Raw genomic sequence first — 13107 nt, forward strand, 5'->3', positions numbered from 1 at the left:
GACATGAATCGTTGTGATCTTTAACCACTTGGGTACCGCGCTATTGCAAAATGACGGCAATAGCGCGGACCCACATTTTCGGGACTACGTCTATTGACGTAGTCCCGGTTACGAGCGGCCTGCGCGCCCCCTGAGGGGCGCGCGCGGCGCGCTCTGTGATCGGCGAGTCCGTGAGACTCGCCTGATCACCGATCCGTGTAAGGGGTCGATCCCGACCCCTTATCACGTGATCAGCTGTCAGCCAATGACAGCTGATCATGTGATAAAACGGAGCCGGTAATCGGCTAGTATTCCTCCTCGCGCTGACAGCGCGAGGAGAAAAAAAAAAAGCCGATCGCCGGCGGCCGTGTTCGGGACATCAGTCCCGATCACGGCCAGCAATTTAAACGGACACCTGCCCCCTGCCAGTGCCCACCTGCCACCCGCAGTGCCATCCTGAAATAAAGTAAGTGCCCCCCTGTCAGTGCCACCCAGCAGTGCCCATAGTGCCCACAGTGCCACCCAGCAGTGCCCACAGTGCCACCCAGCAGTGCCCACAGTGCCACCCACAGTGCCACCCAGCAGTGCCACCCACAGTGCCACCCAAAATCTGCCTCAAAGGTGCTGCACCCCAGTGCCGCCCATCAGTGCCCAGCAGTGCCGCCCATCAGTGCCCAGCAGTGCCGCCCATCAGTGCCCAGCAGTGCCACCTATCAGAGCCACCTATCAGTGCCACCTATCAGTGCCCATCAGTCCCATCTATCTGTGGTACCTATCAGTGCCCATCCGTGCCACCCATCCGTGCCACTTATCCGTGCCACCCATCCGTGCCATCTTATCTGTGCCCATCTTTGCCCATCAGTGCCGCCTTATCTGTGCCCATCGGTGCCGCCTTATCTGTGCCTATTAGTGCCGCCTTAACTATGCCTATCAGTGCCCACCAGTGCAGCCTATCAGTGCCCACCAATGCAGCCCATCAGTGCCCACCAATGCAGCCCATCAGTGCCCACCAATGCAGCCTATCAGTGCCGCCTAATTAGCGCACTTCAATGAAGGAGAAAAATGACCCGTTTGCAAAATTTTATAACAAACTATTAAAACATGATTTTTTTTTTTTTTTTTTTGCATCTTTTTTTGTTTGTTTAGCAAAAAATAAAACTCCGAGCTGTAACTAAATACCACCAAAAGAAAGCTCTATTTGTGGGAAAAAAATGATAAAAATGTCATTTGGGTACAGTGTTGTATGCCCGCGCAATTGTCATTCAAAGGGCATCAGCGCTGAAAGCTGAAAATTGGTCTGGGACTGAGGGGGGTTTAAGTGCCCAGTAAGCAAGTGGTTAACAAAGCGTTTCGTACTGCATTAACAGCACAAGATGGGATGACTCTCCGGTTTCCCTTTCCCAAGTAGCCATAGATCCATGCAGTAAACGTTCTATAAGCTGTCTTCCGCAATCGTCTTAAAAATAAATAAATAAAAATTATTACAGTTGCATAACAAATAATTCACTATATATTGGAACTTTTAATTTGTTAAATCGTAGGTCTGCCTACCTTTTTCAGAAATCTAAAAGCCAGCAGCTACACAGACTACAGCTGTAGATTTTTAATATTAGGACACTTACCTGTCCTGGAGTCTAGGAATGTCGCCACACCAGCTTATTATTATTATTTTTTTATACACACAGATCACTGTTTTTTTTTTTTTTGGCTTTTTTTATAGATTATCAGTAATATTGGATATTGCATTGGAATGCATTTTCTGCACTTACACCATTTCCTATTCCCAAGACGTTCTGTTTCACCTTCCTCTTTAGTTTGTTGATTGCAGCATGAAAATCTTTTGTAATGGATTACATGGAAATGCTGGATCGTTTTCTGGCTCTGGATATTGTGACCATAGTTCCTCAAGCAACATTTGTCTCTGTAGCATAAACCAAAAAATATTTTCTTTACCTATTTATCCTTTATAGGTTAATAAATAAAATTAATTTTATTACGAATTTTGATTTAATATTTATTCTTGTTTGGCAAAAATGTATTTAAAGAAAGATGTTGTTTATTTTTATTTAAATAAATAATGTTTGATAGTAATTCATCATGGTTCTTTTTTTATTTAATTTTATAATTACACTTCATGATACCTCAAGCTATTTCTAATAATGCTTATACTCTATGTAGTTGCTAACAGAGGGGTTTTCAACTTCAATCTGAGGCAGTATTGCACCCTGCTTTAATAAAAAAATGTTTACATTAAAAGATATTTTCTACTTATCAAGAGCATTGTCAATTTTAAAATTCTTTATGGACACACACACACACACACTTAGAGATTGCACTTGTAATGCCTACAGGAATGCCTTCAAGAAATAACCACCCCTATCCAATGTCCTCTTCCTATATTCTCACCTACCCCATCCCTTAGATACCTACGCCAATAAAATGAGGGCTTTTTAAATCAAACAACGAATTAACTGTCTTGCTTCCTTGACCACACTTCACAGTCAACATTGGTACGAGAAATGGTCTGTCCAATAGGTTTGTCTCCCCCTTCCTCCTTTACATGCAACATTTCCATTGTCAAAGCGCAACACGGTTCAGGCATGCGCATTGGGAAACTAGCTGTGAAGTTGCAAGGCTCCAATTGGAGTTATAGCTACACTTATCTGCCTTCCCACAACTGTTTTTGACAGGTACATATTTCCACTTCCATCTGACATAGGCGAGGTACGTCAAACGTTGGAACCTCCCTCCTTTGCCCCCATGACATTTGGAGAGTGCATCATGATTTGCGTATGCACATTAGGGATATGACCATGAATCCCAATGGATTCAATGCCAGTTTCTCATACTGGTCATCATGGGCGTCCGCAGCAGGGGGCAAGGGGGGTCAAGTGCCCCCCCTGGAATCCCCAAGGTGTTGCCACTGCCGCCGCCGCCATGCTGCACTATTTTTTTTTCTGAGTCCGCTCTCTCCTGTGTATCACAGCGCTGGATGGCTGTGTTCGGCGGCCGCTCTGTAACACAGTCCCGCCCCCCCCCCAGACCATCTCGTGTGATAGTAGAGAGAATCAACGCTCCGCCTATCACATAAGCTGGTCTGGGGGGGCGGGACTGTGTTACTGTCATGAAAATCTCACAAAGAGATTGTCCTCCAGGTCTTCTGATGTACGATCGTGCGGGTACGCACGATCGTACGAACGCCCTTACGTTCGTACACAGGTGCGCGTGCGCGGGCACACGCACGGTCGCGTGCGTGCGTCCGTATTGGCGCCAAACGGCCTATTTAAACCAGCCTCTTGCCAACAGTCTTTGCTGTCTGCTCTACAGCGTTATATCTGTGAGACCTGATCCGTATTGTTTGTTCCTGTTTGACCCGGCCTGCCTGTGACCTATCTGCTATCCGCCTGCACCCGACCTCGGCTTGTTGTGACTATTCTCCTGCCTGTTCCCTTGTACTTCGTTCCTGTCTGGTATCCGATCCGGCTTGCTCTGACCATCCGTCTGCTAAAAGGGTAACCTGCTTATACTGAACTGTGTCATCTGCTACAAGTGATCTGTTAGTATTGAACTGTTCATCTGCAATAAGTGCCTGCTCATATTGAACTACCTATCTGCTGCAAGTCACCTGCTTATACTGGACTGTGTCATCTGCTACAAGTAACCTGCTAGTATTGCACTGTCCATCTGCTCCTAGTGCCTGCTTATATTGACTGTTTATCTGCTGCAAGCACTTGTGTATATTATACTGTTCACCTGCTACAAGTGGCCTGCTTTCCTGCACTGCTTATTGCCAAGTTACCTGCTCCTTTGAACTGTGTATCTGCTATAAACTACCTGCTGATCCCTTCACTGTGATTACCTGCTCCACTGAACCTCGCCTACCCATCCTACCCATCTGTTGATCCTGCCAGGCACCTGTACCCCTCCTTACTCCTGTGTTCCCTGTTACATTGCCAGGAAACCGGTAGTGGGAGTCGTAAAGGAGGCCTCTCTCCGCAATCCGGGCTCGCTACTAGAAGGTACGTGATAGTTACAGAGCGGCCGCCGAACACAGCCATCCAGCGCTGTGATACACAGGAGTAGATGCCCATCCGTGCTACAGTGCCTGGATAGGAGGATCGAGGGGGGAGGGGGCTGCAGTGCTCTCCTCCACCACCGCACTCTCCTGCCCCCCCCTGCTCTTCTCTTCCACCACCGCACTCTCCTGACCCCCGTGCTCTCCTCCACCACCACACTCTCCTGACCCCCCCCCCAGTGCTCTCCTCCACCACCGCACTCTCCTGACCCCCCCTGCTCTTCTCCTCCACCACCGCACTCTCCTGCCCCCCCTGCTCTTCTCTTCCACCACCGCACTCTCCTGACCCCCGTGCTCTCCTCCACCACCACACTCTCCTGACCCCCCCCCAGTGCTCTCCTCCACCACCGCACTCTCCTGCCCCCCCAGTGCTCTCCTCCACCACCGCACTCTCCTGCCCCCCCCAGTGCTCTCCTCCACCACCGCACTCTCCTGCCCCCCCGTGCTCTCTTCCACCACGCACTCTCCTGCCCCCCGTGCTCTCTTCCACCACTGCACTCTCCTGCCCCCCCCCCCCAGTGCTCTCCTCCACCACCGCACTCTCCTGCCCCCCCCAGTGCTCTCCTCCACCACCGCACTCTCCTGCCCCTCCAGTGCTCTCCTCCACCACCGCACTCTCCTGCCCCCCCGTGCTCTCTTCCACCACCGCACTCTCCTGCCCCCCCAGTGCTCTCTTCCACCACTGCACTCTCCTGCCCCCCCCCCAGTGCTCTCCTCCACCACCGCACTCTCCTGCCCCCCCGTGCTCTCTTCCACCACGCACTCTCCTGCCCCCCGTGCTCTCTTCCACCACTGCACTCTCCTGCCCCCCCCCAGTGCTCTCCTCCACCACCGCACTCTCCTGCCCCCCCCCCAGTGCTCTCCTCCACCACCGCACTCTCCTGCCCCCCCCAGTGCTCTCCTCCACCACCGCACTCTCCTGCCCCTCCAGTGCTCTCCTCCACCACCGCACTCTCCTGCCCCCCCATGCTCTCTTCCACCACCGCACTCTCCTGCCCCCCCAGTGCTCTCTTCCACCACTGCACTCTCCTGCCCCCCCCAGTGCTCTCCTCCACCACCGCACTCTCCTGACCCCCCCCAGTGCTCTCTTCCACCACTGCACTCTCCTGCCCCCCCCCAGTGCTCTCCTCCACCACCGCACTCTCCTGACCCCCCCCAGTGCTCTCTTCCACCACTGCACTCTCCTGCCCTCCCCCCCAGTGCTCTCCTCCACCACCGCACTCTCCTGACCCCCCCCCCAGTGCTCTCTTCCACCACTGCACTCTCCTGCCCCCCCCAGTGCTCTCCTCCACCACCGCACTCTCCTGCCCCCCCCCAGTACTCTCCTCCACCACCGCACTCTCCTGCCCCCCCAGTGCTCTTCTCTTCCACCACCGCACACTCCTGCCCCCCCAGTGCTCTCCTCCACCACTGCACTCTCCTGCCCCCCCATGCTCTCCTCCACCACTGCACTCTCCTGCCCCCCCCCAGTGCTCTTCTCTTCCACCACCGCACTCTCCTGCCCCCCCAATGCTCTCATCCACCACCGCACTCTCCTGCCCCCCCCCCCAGTGCTCTCCTCCACCACCGCACTCTCCTGCCCCCCATGCTCTCTTCCACCACTGTGCTCTCCTCCACCACCACACTCTCCTGCCCCCCCCAGTGGTCTCCTCTACCACCACACTCTCCTGCCACCCCCTCCAGTGCTCTCCTCCACCACCACACTCTCCTGCCACCCCTTCCAGTGCTCTTCTCCACCGCCACACTCTCCTGCCCCCCCAGTGGTCTCCATCACCACCACACTCTCCTGCCACCCCCTCCAGTGCTCTCCTCCACCACCACACTCTCCTGCCCCCCCCCCCACAGTGCTCTCCTCCACCACCACCACCACACTCTCCTGCCCCCCCCCAGTTTTCTCCTCCCCTGTTCTTGCTGCTCTCCAGCTCTCCCCATCCTTCTCTAGCCACCATCCCAGTGCTTTCCCCCCCAGTGCTCTCCGCCCCTGTTCCCCCCAGTTCTCTCCCCCCCCCCGTGCCCTCCACTCCCCCCAGTGCTCTCCCCCCCGTGCCCTCCACTCCCCCCAGTGCTCTCCCCCAATGCTCTCCTCTCTCCCCCTGTTCTTTCCCCTCCAGTGCTCTCCCCTCAGTGCTCTCCCCTCCCCCCAATGCTCCCCCCCTATTCTCCCCCCCAGTGCTCTTCAGCTCTCCCCATCCCTCTCTAGCCCCCACCCCAGTGCTCTCCAGCCCTCCTTACTACCCACCCCTGTTCTGTCTGCCCCCCTGGTGCTCTCCAGCCCCCCCCCGTGCTCTCTACCCTCCGTGCTCTCCACCCCTGTTCTTTTTGGCTCCCCCTTAGCACCCTCCACTCCCCACCCATGTGCTCTCCACCCCCCATAGTGCTCTCCAGTCCCCCATGCTTTCCACCCCTGTTCTTTCTGGCCCCCACTGGTGCTCTCAAGCTCCCCCCCCATTGCTCTCCACTCACCCCTGCTCTTTGTGCCCCCCCCCAGTGCTCTTCACCACCCCACACTCTTAGCCCCCCCAGTGCTCTCAGCCTACCGTGCTCTCTACCCCTGTTCTTGTTGGCCCCCCCAGTGCTCTCAAGTTCCCCCCAAGTGCTCTCCGCTTCCCACCCCTGTGATCTCCACTCCCCCTCACTCTTTGCCCCCACCCATGTGTTCTCTAACCCCGCCAGTACTCTTTGCTCCCCCTTCTCTCCAACTCCCACTCAGTGCTCTCCACTTCCCCAGGACCAGAGGGCAGGCTGACTGGGGCCAGAAAATGAGGACGGCTGAAGGTGCAGGTGGCCAGGGACCACTCCATCTCACAGCAGACAAATCCTCTGGAAGGAGCACCGTCCCCATCCAAAACGAGAACAGACCCTGCCTGCTGCTGGCCGTCATGGATATCCTGCTGGCATGCAAGGTACCGTACCAAGCATCATCAACAACACACCTTCCCACAGACAGGGACTGCAGACTGGGACATGGGGCACAGGAGGGGCTGCAATGATGTGCACAGTGAGACTGCATTCACGGCACAGTAAAGCTGCATTTGATGGACACAGTGAGGCTGAATTTGATGGACACAGTGAGGCTGCATTTGAAGGGCACAGTGAGGCTGCATTTGAAGGGCACAGTGAGGCTGCATTTGAAGGGCACAGTGAGGCTGCATTTGGTGGGCATAGTGAGGCTGCATTTGGTGGGAACAGTGAGGCTGCATTTGATGGGCACAGTGAGGCTGCATTTGGTTGGCACAGTGAGGCTGCATTGGTGGGCACAGTGAGGCTGAATTTGATGGGCACTGGTGAGGCTGCATTGAGCTCTTGCATCAAGTCTGCAGTCTCTGTCCATCTCCTGTAGCATGTCTGAAGTCCCTGAGGGAGTCTGGAGAGGAGTCAAAAGTGGGAGCACCGCCGGGATGGGGGTCATGGGAGAAGTCAGACTTGTGTGGACTGTGGATAGGAGACTATAGGATAAAACCTCCAAGCTGGAGCCGACTGACTGAGCCCTGCACAGTGCACCTGAGAGGAGGTCAGTGAAAGCACCGCCAGGCCAGTCGGGGGTCACTGATGTAAGGGGGGAGTGAATACGATAATGTAAGGGGCACTGACATAAAGGGTGTCCTCCTTATATTAGTAACCCACCCCCCTTACCTTAGAGTATTCTTTCTGAAGAAGGTGGTTCCCCCCCACGTTCTGAGTTTCTGGGGTCCCCCTTGATGATTGATCACTTACCACTATTAACTGGAATTTGAATATATATATAAAGCCCTATGTGATTTCATATCTATATCTAATACTCTCTTCATCAAAGGTGCTTTTAAAATGTATGGTTTTTCCCTTTCATGAACCAGAAAATAATGACGTTATGCTGTTGGGCTGGTATAATAATGCTGTTGGGCTGGTATAATAATGCTGTGAGGCTGGTATGAAATTTTTTCCAGGGCTGGTTTTTGAAAGCATGGGCGTCCGCAAGGTTACTCAGGTGGCTGCGTACCATGCCCATATAGCCTAGAGAATGTACATCTTTTTACATTGCAATACATCTGTTGTTGCCATATTTTTATCTTGATGAAAACAGCCAATCCAGTGACAGTATGAGATCAAAATATGGCCACAACAGATGTATTGCAATGTAAAAAGATGTACATTCTCTAGGCTATATGGGCATGGAACACAGTCAGAGTAACTTCCAATACAAAGTGAAGATGAATTATCTGTTATATAACACATATGTATTACCAGTGTAAAGATTTTCATGAGATTGTCGAAAAGGGGCGGAGCATGAGTGGCCTTGAAATGATGCCCCCCCTTGGAAAAAGTTCTGCGGACGCCCATGCTGGTCATGGTGGCGGCAGCTACCAACAGCTGATCTGAAAAGACATTGCAGCCTCACTGGACAGGTAAGTGTCCATAGATTAAAAGTCACCAGCTACTGTATTTGTAGCTGTGGATTTTACATTTATTTTTTGGCACACACTGAAAAAAACATTAAAAGAGAATTGTGGTGGGTTTTTTTTTGTTTTTTTTTTAAACGTTATACTTACCAAGGTGGATGCAGCATGTGACCGATGCTGCATGTGTCCACCGGTGCCTTGCACTGAGAATAGAGCGATCAAACATCGCCAAGGGGGATCCGTGAGAACCGAGCCAATCGGAGAGCTGCTGCCTGTCACTCAGCGGCTCTCCACTGAGATGGCTCGCAGTCCAAGCACCTGGCGCATCCAGACTTCCAGAGTCGGGATGACACGGTGCCTGGACTGATCTGTGTGATGTCAGCAGAGAGCGGACTTCAGACCAGCTGAAAACGGGAGAAGCCCAGCCAAACGAGCTCATGCATGGCTACAATACGAAGTACAGACATGTAACTTTTACATTATAAACATTGTAAGTTTGTTTTTGAAATCTAAAAAGTTACTTACCATTATTTTTTATCAGTAAGATCTGTTAGATGTAAGAATAAAAAAAAAAATTATTAGATCACAAAAAATTATAAATTGGGTTAAATGAGAAATAACTAAAATTATATTTTGTATAGTTAGTAAAGAAAAAATGTATATATGTGCACACATAATATGTATAGTAACGCACATATCATGAAACAAAAAGTGTTTGTGTATAGGTATAAATACATACATACTGGACACTTTATTATGTACAGCTTTCACAGCACCGTTTTGAGTGTAGAACTGGAAGGAGCCATCAGAAGATGGGGACACTGCAGCTATAAAGGGATGGACATGGTCAGCAACAATACTGTTTAAATAATACTCAATTGGTACTAAGGGGTCCAAAGTGTGGCAAGGAAAATATACCCCCCACCATTACACCCAGGGCCGGTGCTAACACTAGGCGGAGTAGGCAGACGCCTAGGGCGCACTACCCCCCAGGGCGCAGCCACGGCCTCTGTATGCCTCCAATCCCCCAATGTCTTCACAGAGTAAAAGCTCACAGCAGTGTGTGTGTGTGTGTGTGTGTGTGTGTGTGTGTGTGTGTGTGTGGGGAGGAGGGGTGGGGCTCGGTGGAGATCAGAGCATCGAGAGGTGCAGCATCTGTTAGCTGACACCAGAGCAACACCGCCCAGTGCTGAGGAGAGCCCGGATGTAATGGTCGATGAAGCAGAGGTAAGGAGGAGGGAGGATCACTATCTACAGCGAGCTGTGGGGGGGGGGGGGGGAGTAGTGGCAGGAAATAAGAAGTCAGCTAGGTAGGTCAGTATGTGTGTGTGTGTTTGTAATGGTCAGGTAGGTCAGTGTATGTGTGTGTGTCAGGTAGGCGGGTCAGTGTATGTGTAATGGTCAGGTAGCTCGATGTGTGGGTCAGTGTGTGTAATGGTCAAGTAGGTAGGTCAGTGTATGTGTCAGGTAGGTAGGTCAGTGTGTGTGTGTAATGGTCAGGTAGGTCAGTGTATGTGTCAGGTAGGTGGGTCAGTGTGTGTGTGTGTGTGTGTAATGGTCAGGTAGGTCAATGTATGTGTCAGGTTGGTGGGTCAGTGTGTGTAATGGTCGAGTAGGTAGGTCAGTGCGTGTGTGTGTAATGGTCAGGTAGGTCAGTGTATGTGTTAGGTAGGTAGGTCAGTGTGTGTAATGGTCAGGTAGGTCAGTGTATGTGTCAGGTAGGTCAGTGTATGTGTGTGTCAGGTAGGTGGGTCAGTGTATGTGTAATGGTCAGGTAGGTCAATGTATGTGTCAGGTTGGTGGGTCAGTGTGTGTAATGGTCAAGTAGGTAGGTCAGTGCGTGTGTGTGTAATGGTCAGGTAGGTCAGTGTATGTGTCAGGTAGGTAGGTCAGTGTGTGTGTAATGGTGAGGTAGATCAGTGTATGTGTCAGGTAAGTGGGTCAGTGTGTGTGTGTAATGGTCAGGTAGGTGGGTCAGTGTATGTGTCTGGTAGGTGGGTCAGTGTGTGTGTGTAATGGTCAGGTAGGTCAGTGTATGTGTCAGGTAGGTGGGTCAGTGTGTGTGTGTAATGGTTGGGCGGGTCACATATTGCAAAGGCAGTGGAGCCATGGGCAGAGCCAATGGGGGGGGGGGGGGGGGCAGCAAAATGAGGTTTCGCCTAGGGTGTCAAAAATTCTTGCACCAGACCTGATTACACACCCACCACCAACCTGAACCGGTGATACAAGGCAGGATGGATTGATTCATGCTTTCACTTTTTTTTTATGCAAATTTAAAACCCTACCATCTGAATGTTACAACAGAAAATGAGACTCATCGGACCAGTCAACATTTTTTCAATCTTCTATTGACCAAATTTGGTGAATCTGTGACAATTGTAGCCTCAATATCATCATGTACTTAGATGACTGGAGTGGCACCCAGTGTGGTTTTCTGCTGCTGTAGCCCATCTACTTGAAGTTTCAATGTGTTGAGCATAAAGAGATGGTATTCTGCATACCTTGGTTGTAAATAGTGGTTATTTGAGTAAATGTTGCCTTTCTAAAATCTGTACCATTAGAACTCACATATGAAGTAGGGATTTTAACACACACATAACAAATGGTCCATAATGGAGACACACGCACCACACCCCCATATCCATGGCCCTATAGCTACATGAAGGTTGGTGGATGCATGGATTACAACGTGGGGTTGTTTATTTTTGTAAGCATTTGATTAGAGCCCAAAGGCTCTAATAGGCTTCAAGAAAGGGTGACCATGGCGCAGAGAGCACCGTGCTCAAAGCCCACCCACTTGTGTGACATTAGCAAATTTAAACTCGTTATTGTGACACTAATTTCCTCTTGGTCAATCATGGGAAAAGGGTCCTGAGACACAACTGGGTGGGAGTCCTACCTAAGACCCGATTGGCCGTGATAATAAGCAAACGCCAGGACTCGGGAGAGATGCAGGGGTAAGCCACCGTAGCCATGACATGGATGGGGTAAGTGCGGGACTGGTAGGCAGCAATGGGTGAGCAAAGTGGCGATCGAACAATGCATATATTAATTTTGTTGCTGCGATTATTATTTTTTTAATGAAAAGCTGTACAGAAAAAAGTAGCCGCTGGGTGTAGATATACATATACACACACATAGAGAGAGAGAGAGAGAGAGAGAGAGAGAGAGAGAGAGAGAGAGAGAGAGAGAGAGAGAGAAAGAGAAACACACACACATATATAACGAGATACATATATAAGATACATGTATAACAAGTGATATAGATATATCTATATAGATATATACATACACACACACATAACAAAATATACACTATATATATATATATATATATATATATATATATGTATATAACAAGATATATATCTCTTGTTATGTAGATATATCTGCACAGAAGCAAATGATTTTGTTTACAATTAGTATATGTTTAAGCCTCTTACCTTTTGTTGCTGGTGTCTATTGTTATAAATGCAGTATATTTCCTGGTTCCTGGAGGGAGGAGGAGAGGAGGGGTTTGCATAGCTAAGGGGTGGCAACTTCCTCTGGCACTGCCGTTGCTATGGAAACCTGACCTGAAACCTATTTCACTGCTTGTGCAGCACTGAGCATGTGCGAGATTTGCAAGGCTGAGATCCAGGAAGAAATACAGTCTGGCTTCAGATGCCCACACCTAAGATGGCCACGGTCTGCTGCAAGTTTATAAAGTTACAAAATGCTGTAATAACCTAACAAAACGGACCTTTGTTTACAGACTAACTTTACTAGAATGCTTTAAGCTTGTGTATGATAAGTGTATGATAGGTTATTTTTATTTAAAAAGTCACATTTTGGCTGGACAACCACTTTAAGCTTTTTGGATAACATAGGGAAGGGTTATCATCACTCCTGCAACATTTGTTTTGCTGTCTGTGCCCTTGTTCAGAAGATTTCACCTCACTTTCTGTCCCAATGACAATTGGATTTTGAAAATGTGTGTTTTTTAGGGAAACAAGGATTGGAGGTAAAGCATCAGTGGAGACACCTTTTTCCCATATTAACTCTTACAGGAGAGAATTTCCCTTCCTATGGGTAGATTTCCTCTCACTTCCTGTTGTTCCCTCCATTTGTAAGTAGGAGTCGTTTGTAAGCCGAATGTTTGAAAGTAGGGGACCACCTGTATATACTATACGGCCTGCCCTATATATTCTGCAGAAATTTGGGCCTTAGGTGTTGGTGGTATCAAAACACTGTAAGCCCTCAGTTACTCTTGGTGGGCTCTGGAACGGGCCCTGCTTTGTAATATTATATCAAGAATTGTAATTAACTGCCCCTGTTGAACAGGGGCAGAAAAATTGAGCCTTGTGTGGTGGTGTTGCAACAACACTGTAAGCCCTCACAATTACTCTAGTTGAGCGCAGGAACGAGCCCTGCTTCAAAATATTACAGAAAAAATTGTAATTATACGCCCCTGTTAAACGGGCAGAAAAATTGGGCTTTAGGCACTGGTGCCACAACAATGCAACCCTTCACAGATACTCTAGTTAAGCACAGGAATGAGCCATACTGCAAAATATTACAGAAAAAATGTAATTGCATGCTCCTGTTAAACAGGGGCATAGAAATTTGGCTTTAGGCACTGGTGCTGGTGCCCAGAACCAAAAATGTTGTTAGAGGCTATCAACATGAACATTGAGA

General features: G+C 49.9%; 1 long non-coding RNA gene across 2 annotated transcripts; it reads right to left on the reverse strand.

The window, feature by feature from the left end:
• Window positions 1–1094: 1094 nt before the first annotated feature.
• Window positions 1095–12627, reverse strand: LOC143935548 (uncharacterized). 2 transcript variants are annotated; one of them, XR_013263555.1, is made up of 4 exons: window positions 11874–12627; window positions 8956–8977; window positions 1749–1900; window positions 1095–1435 (listed from the first exon to the last, which is right to left on the reverse strand). It is a non-coding gene; the product is annotated as an uncharacterized LOC143935548 (long non-coding RNA). The 2 variants fall into 2 exon arrangements; XR_013263554.1 differs by lacking the exon at window positions 11874–12627 and having other exon boundaries at window positions 8956–9059.
• Window positions 12628–13107: the final 480 nt, after the last annotated feature.

The sequence above is a fragment of the Lithobates pipiens genome, unplaced genomic scaffold, assembly GCF_037356315.1.
Source record: "Lithobates pipiens isolate NorthernLeopardFrog02 unplaced genomic scaffold, aLitPip1_a1.2 Scaffold_28, whole genome shotgun sequence".
In the NCBI taxonomy this organism is placed as follows: domain Eukaryota; kingdom Metazoa; phylum Chordata; class Amphibia; order Anura; family Ranidae; genus Lithobates; species Lithobates pipiens.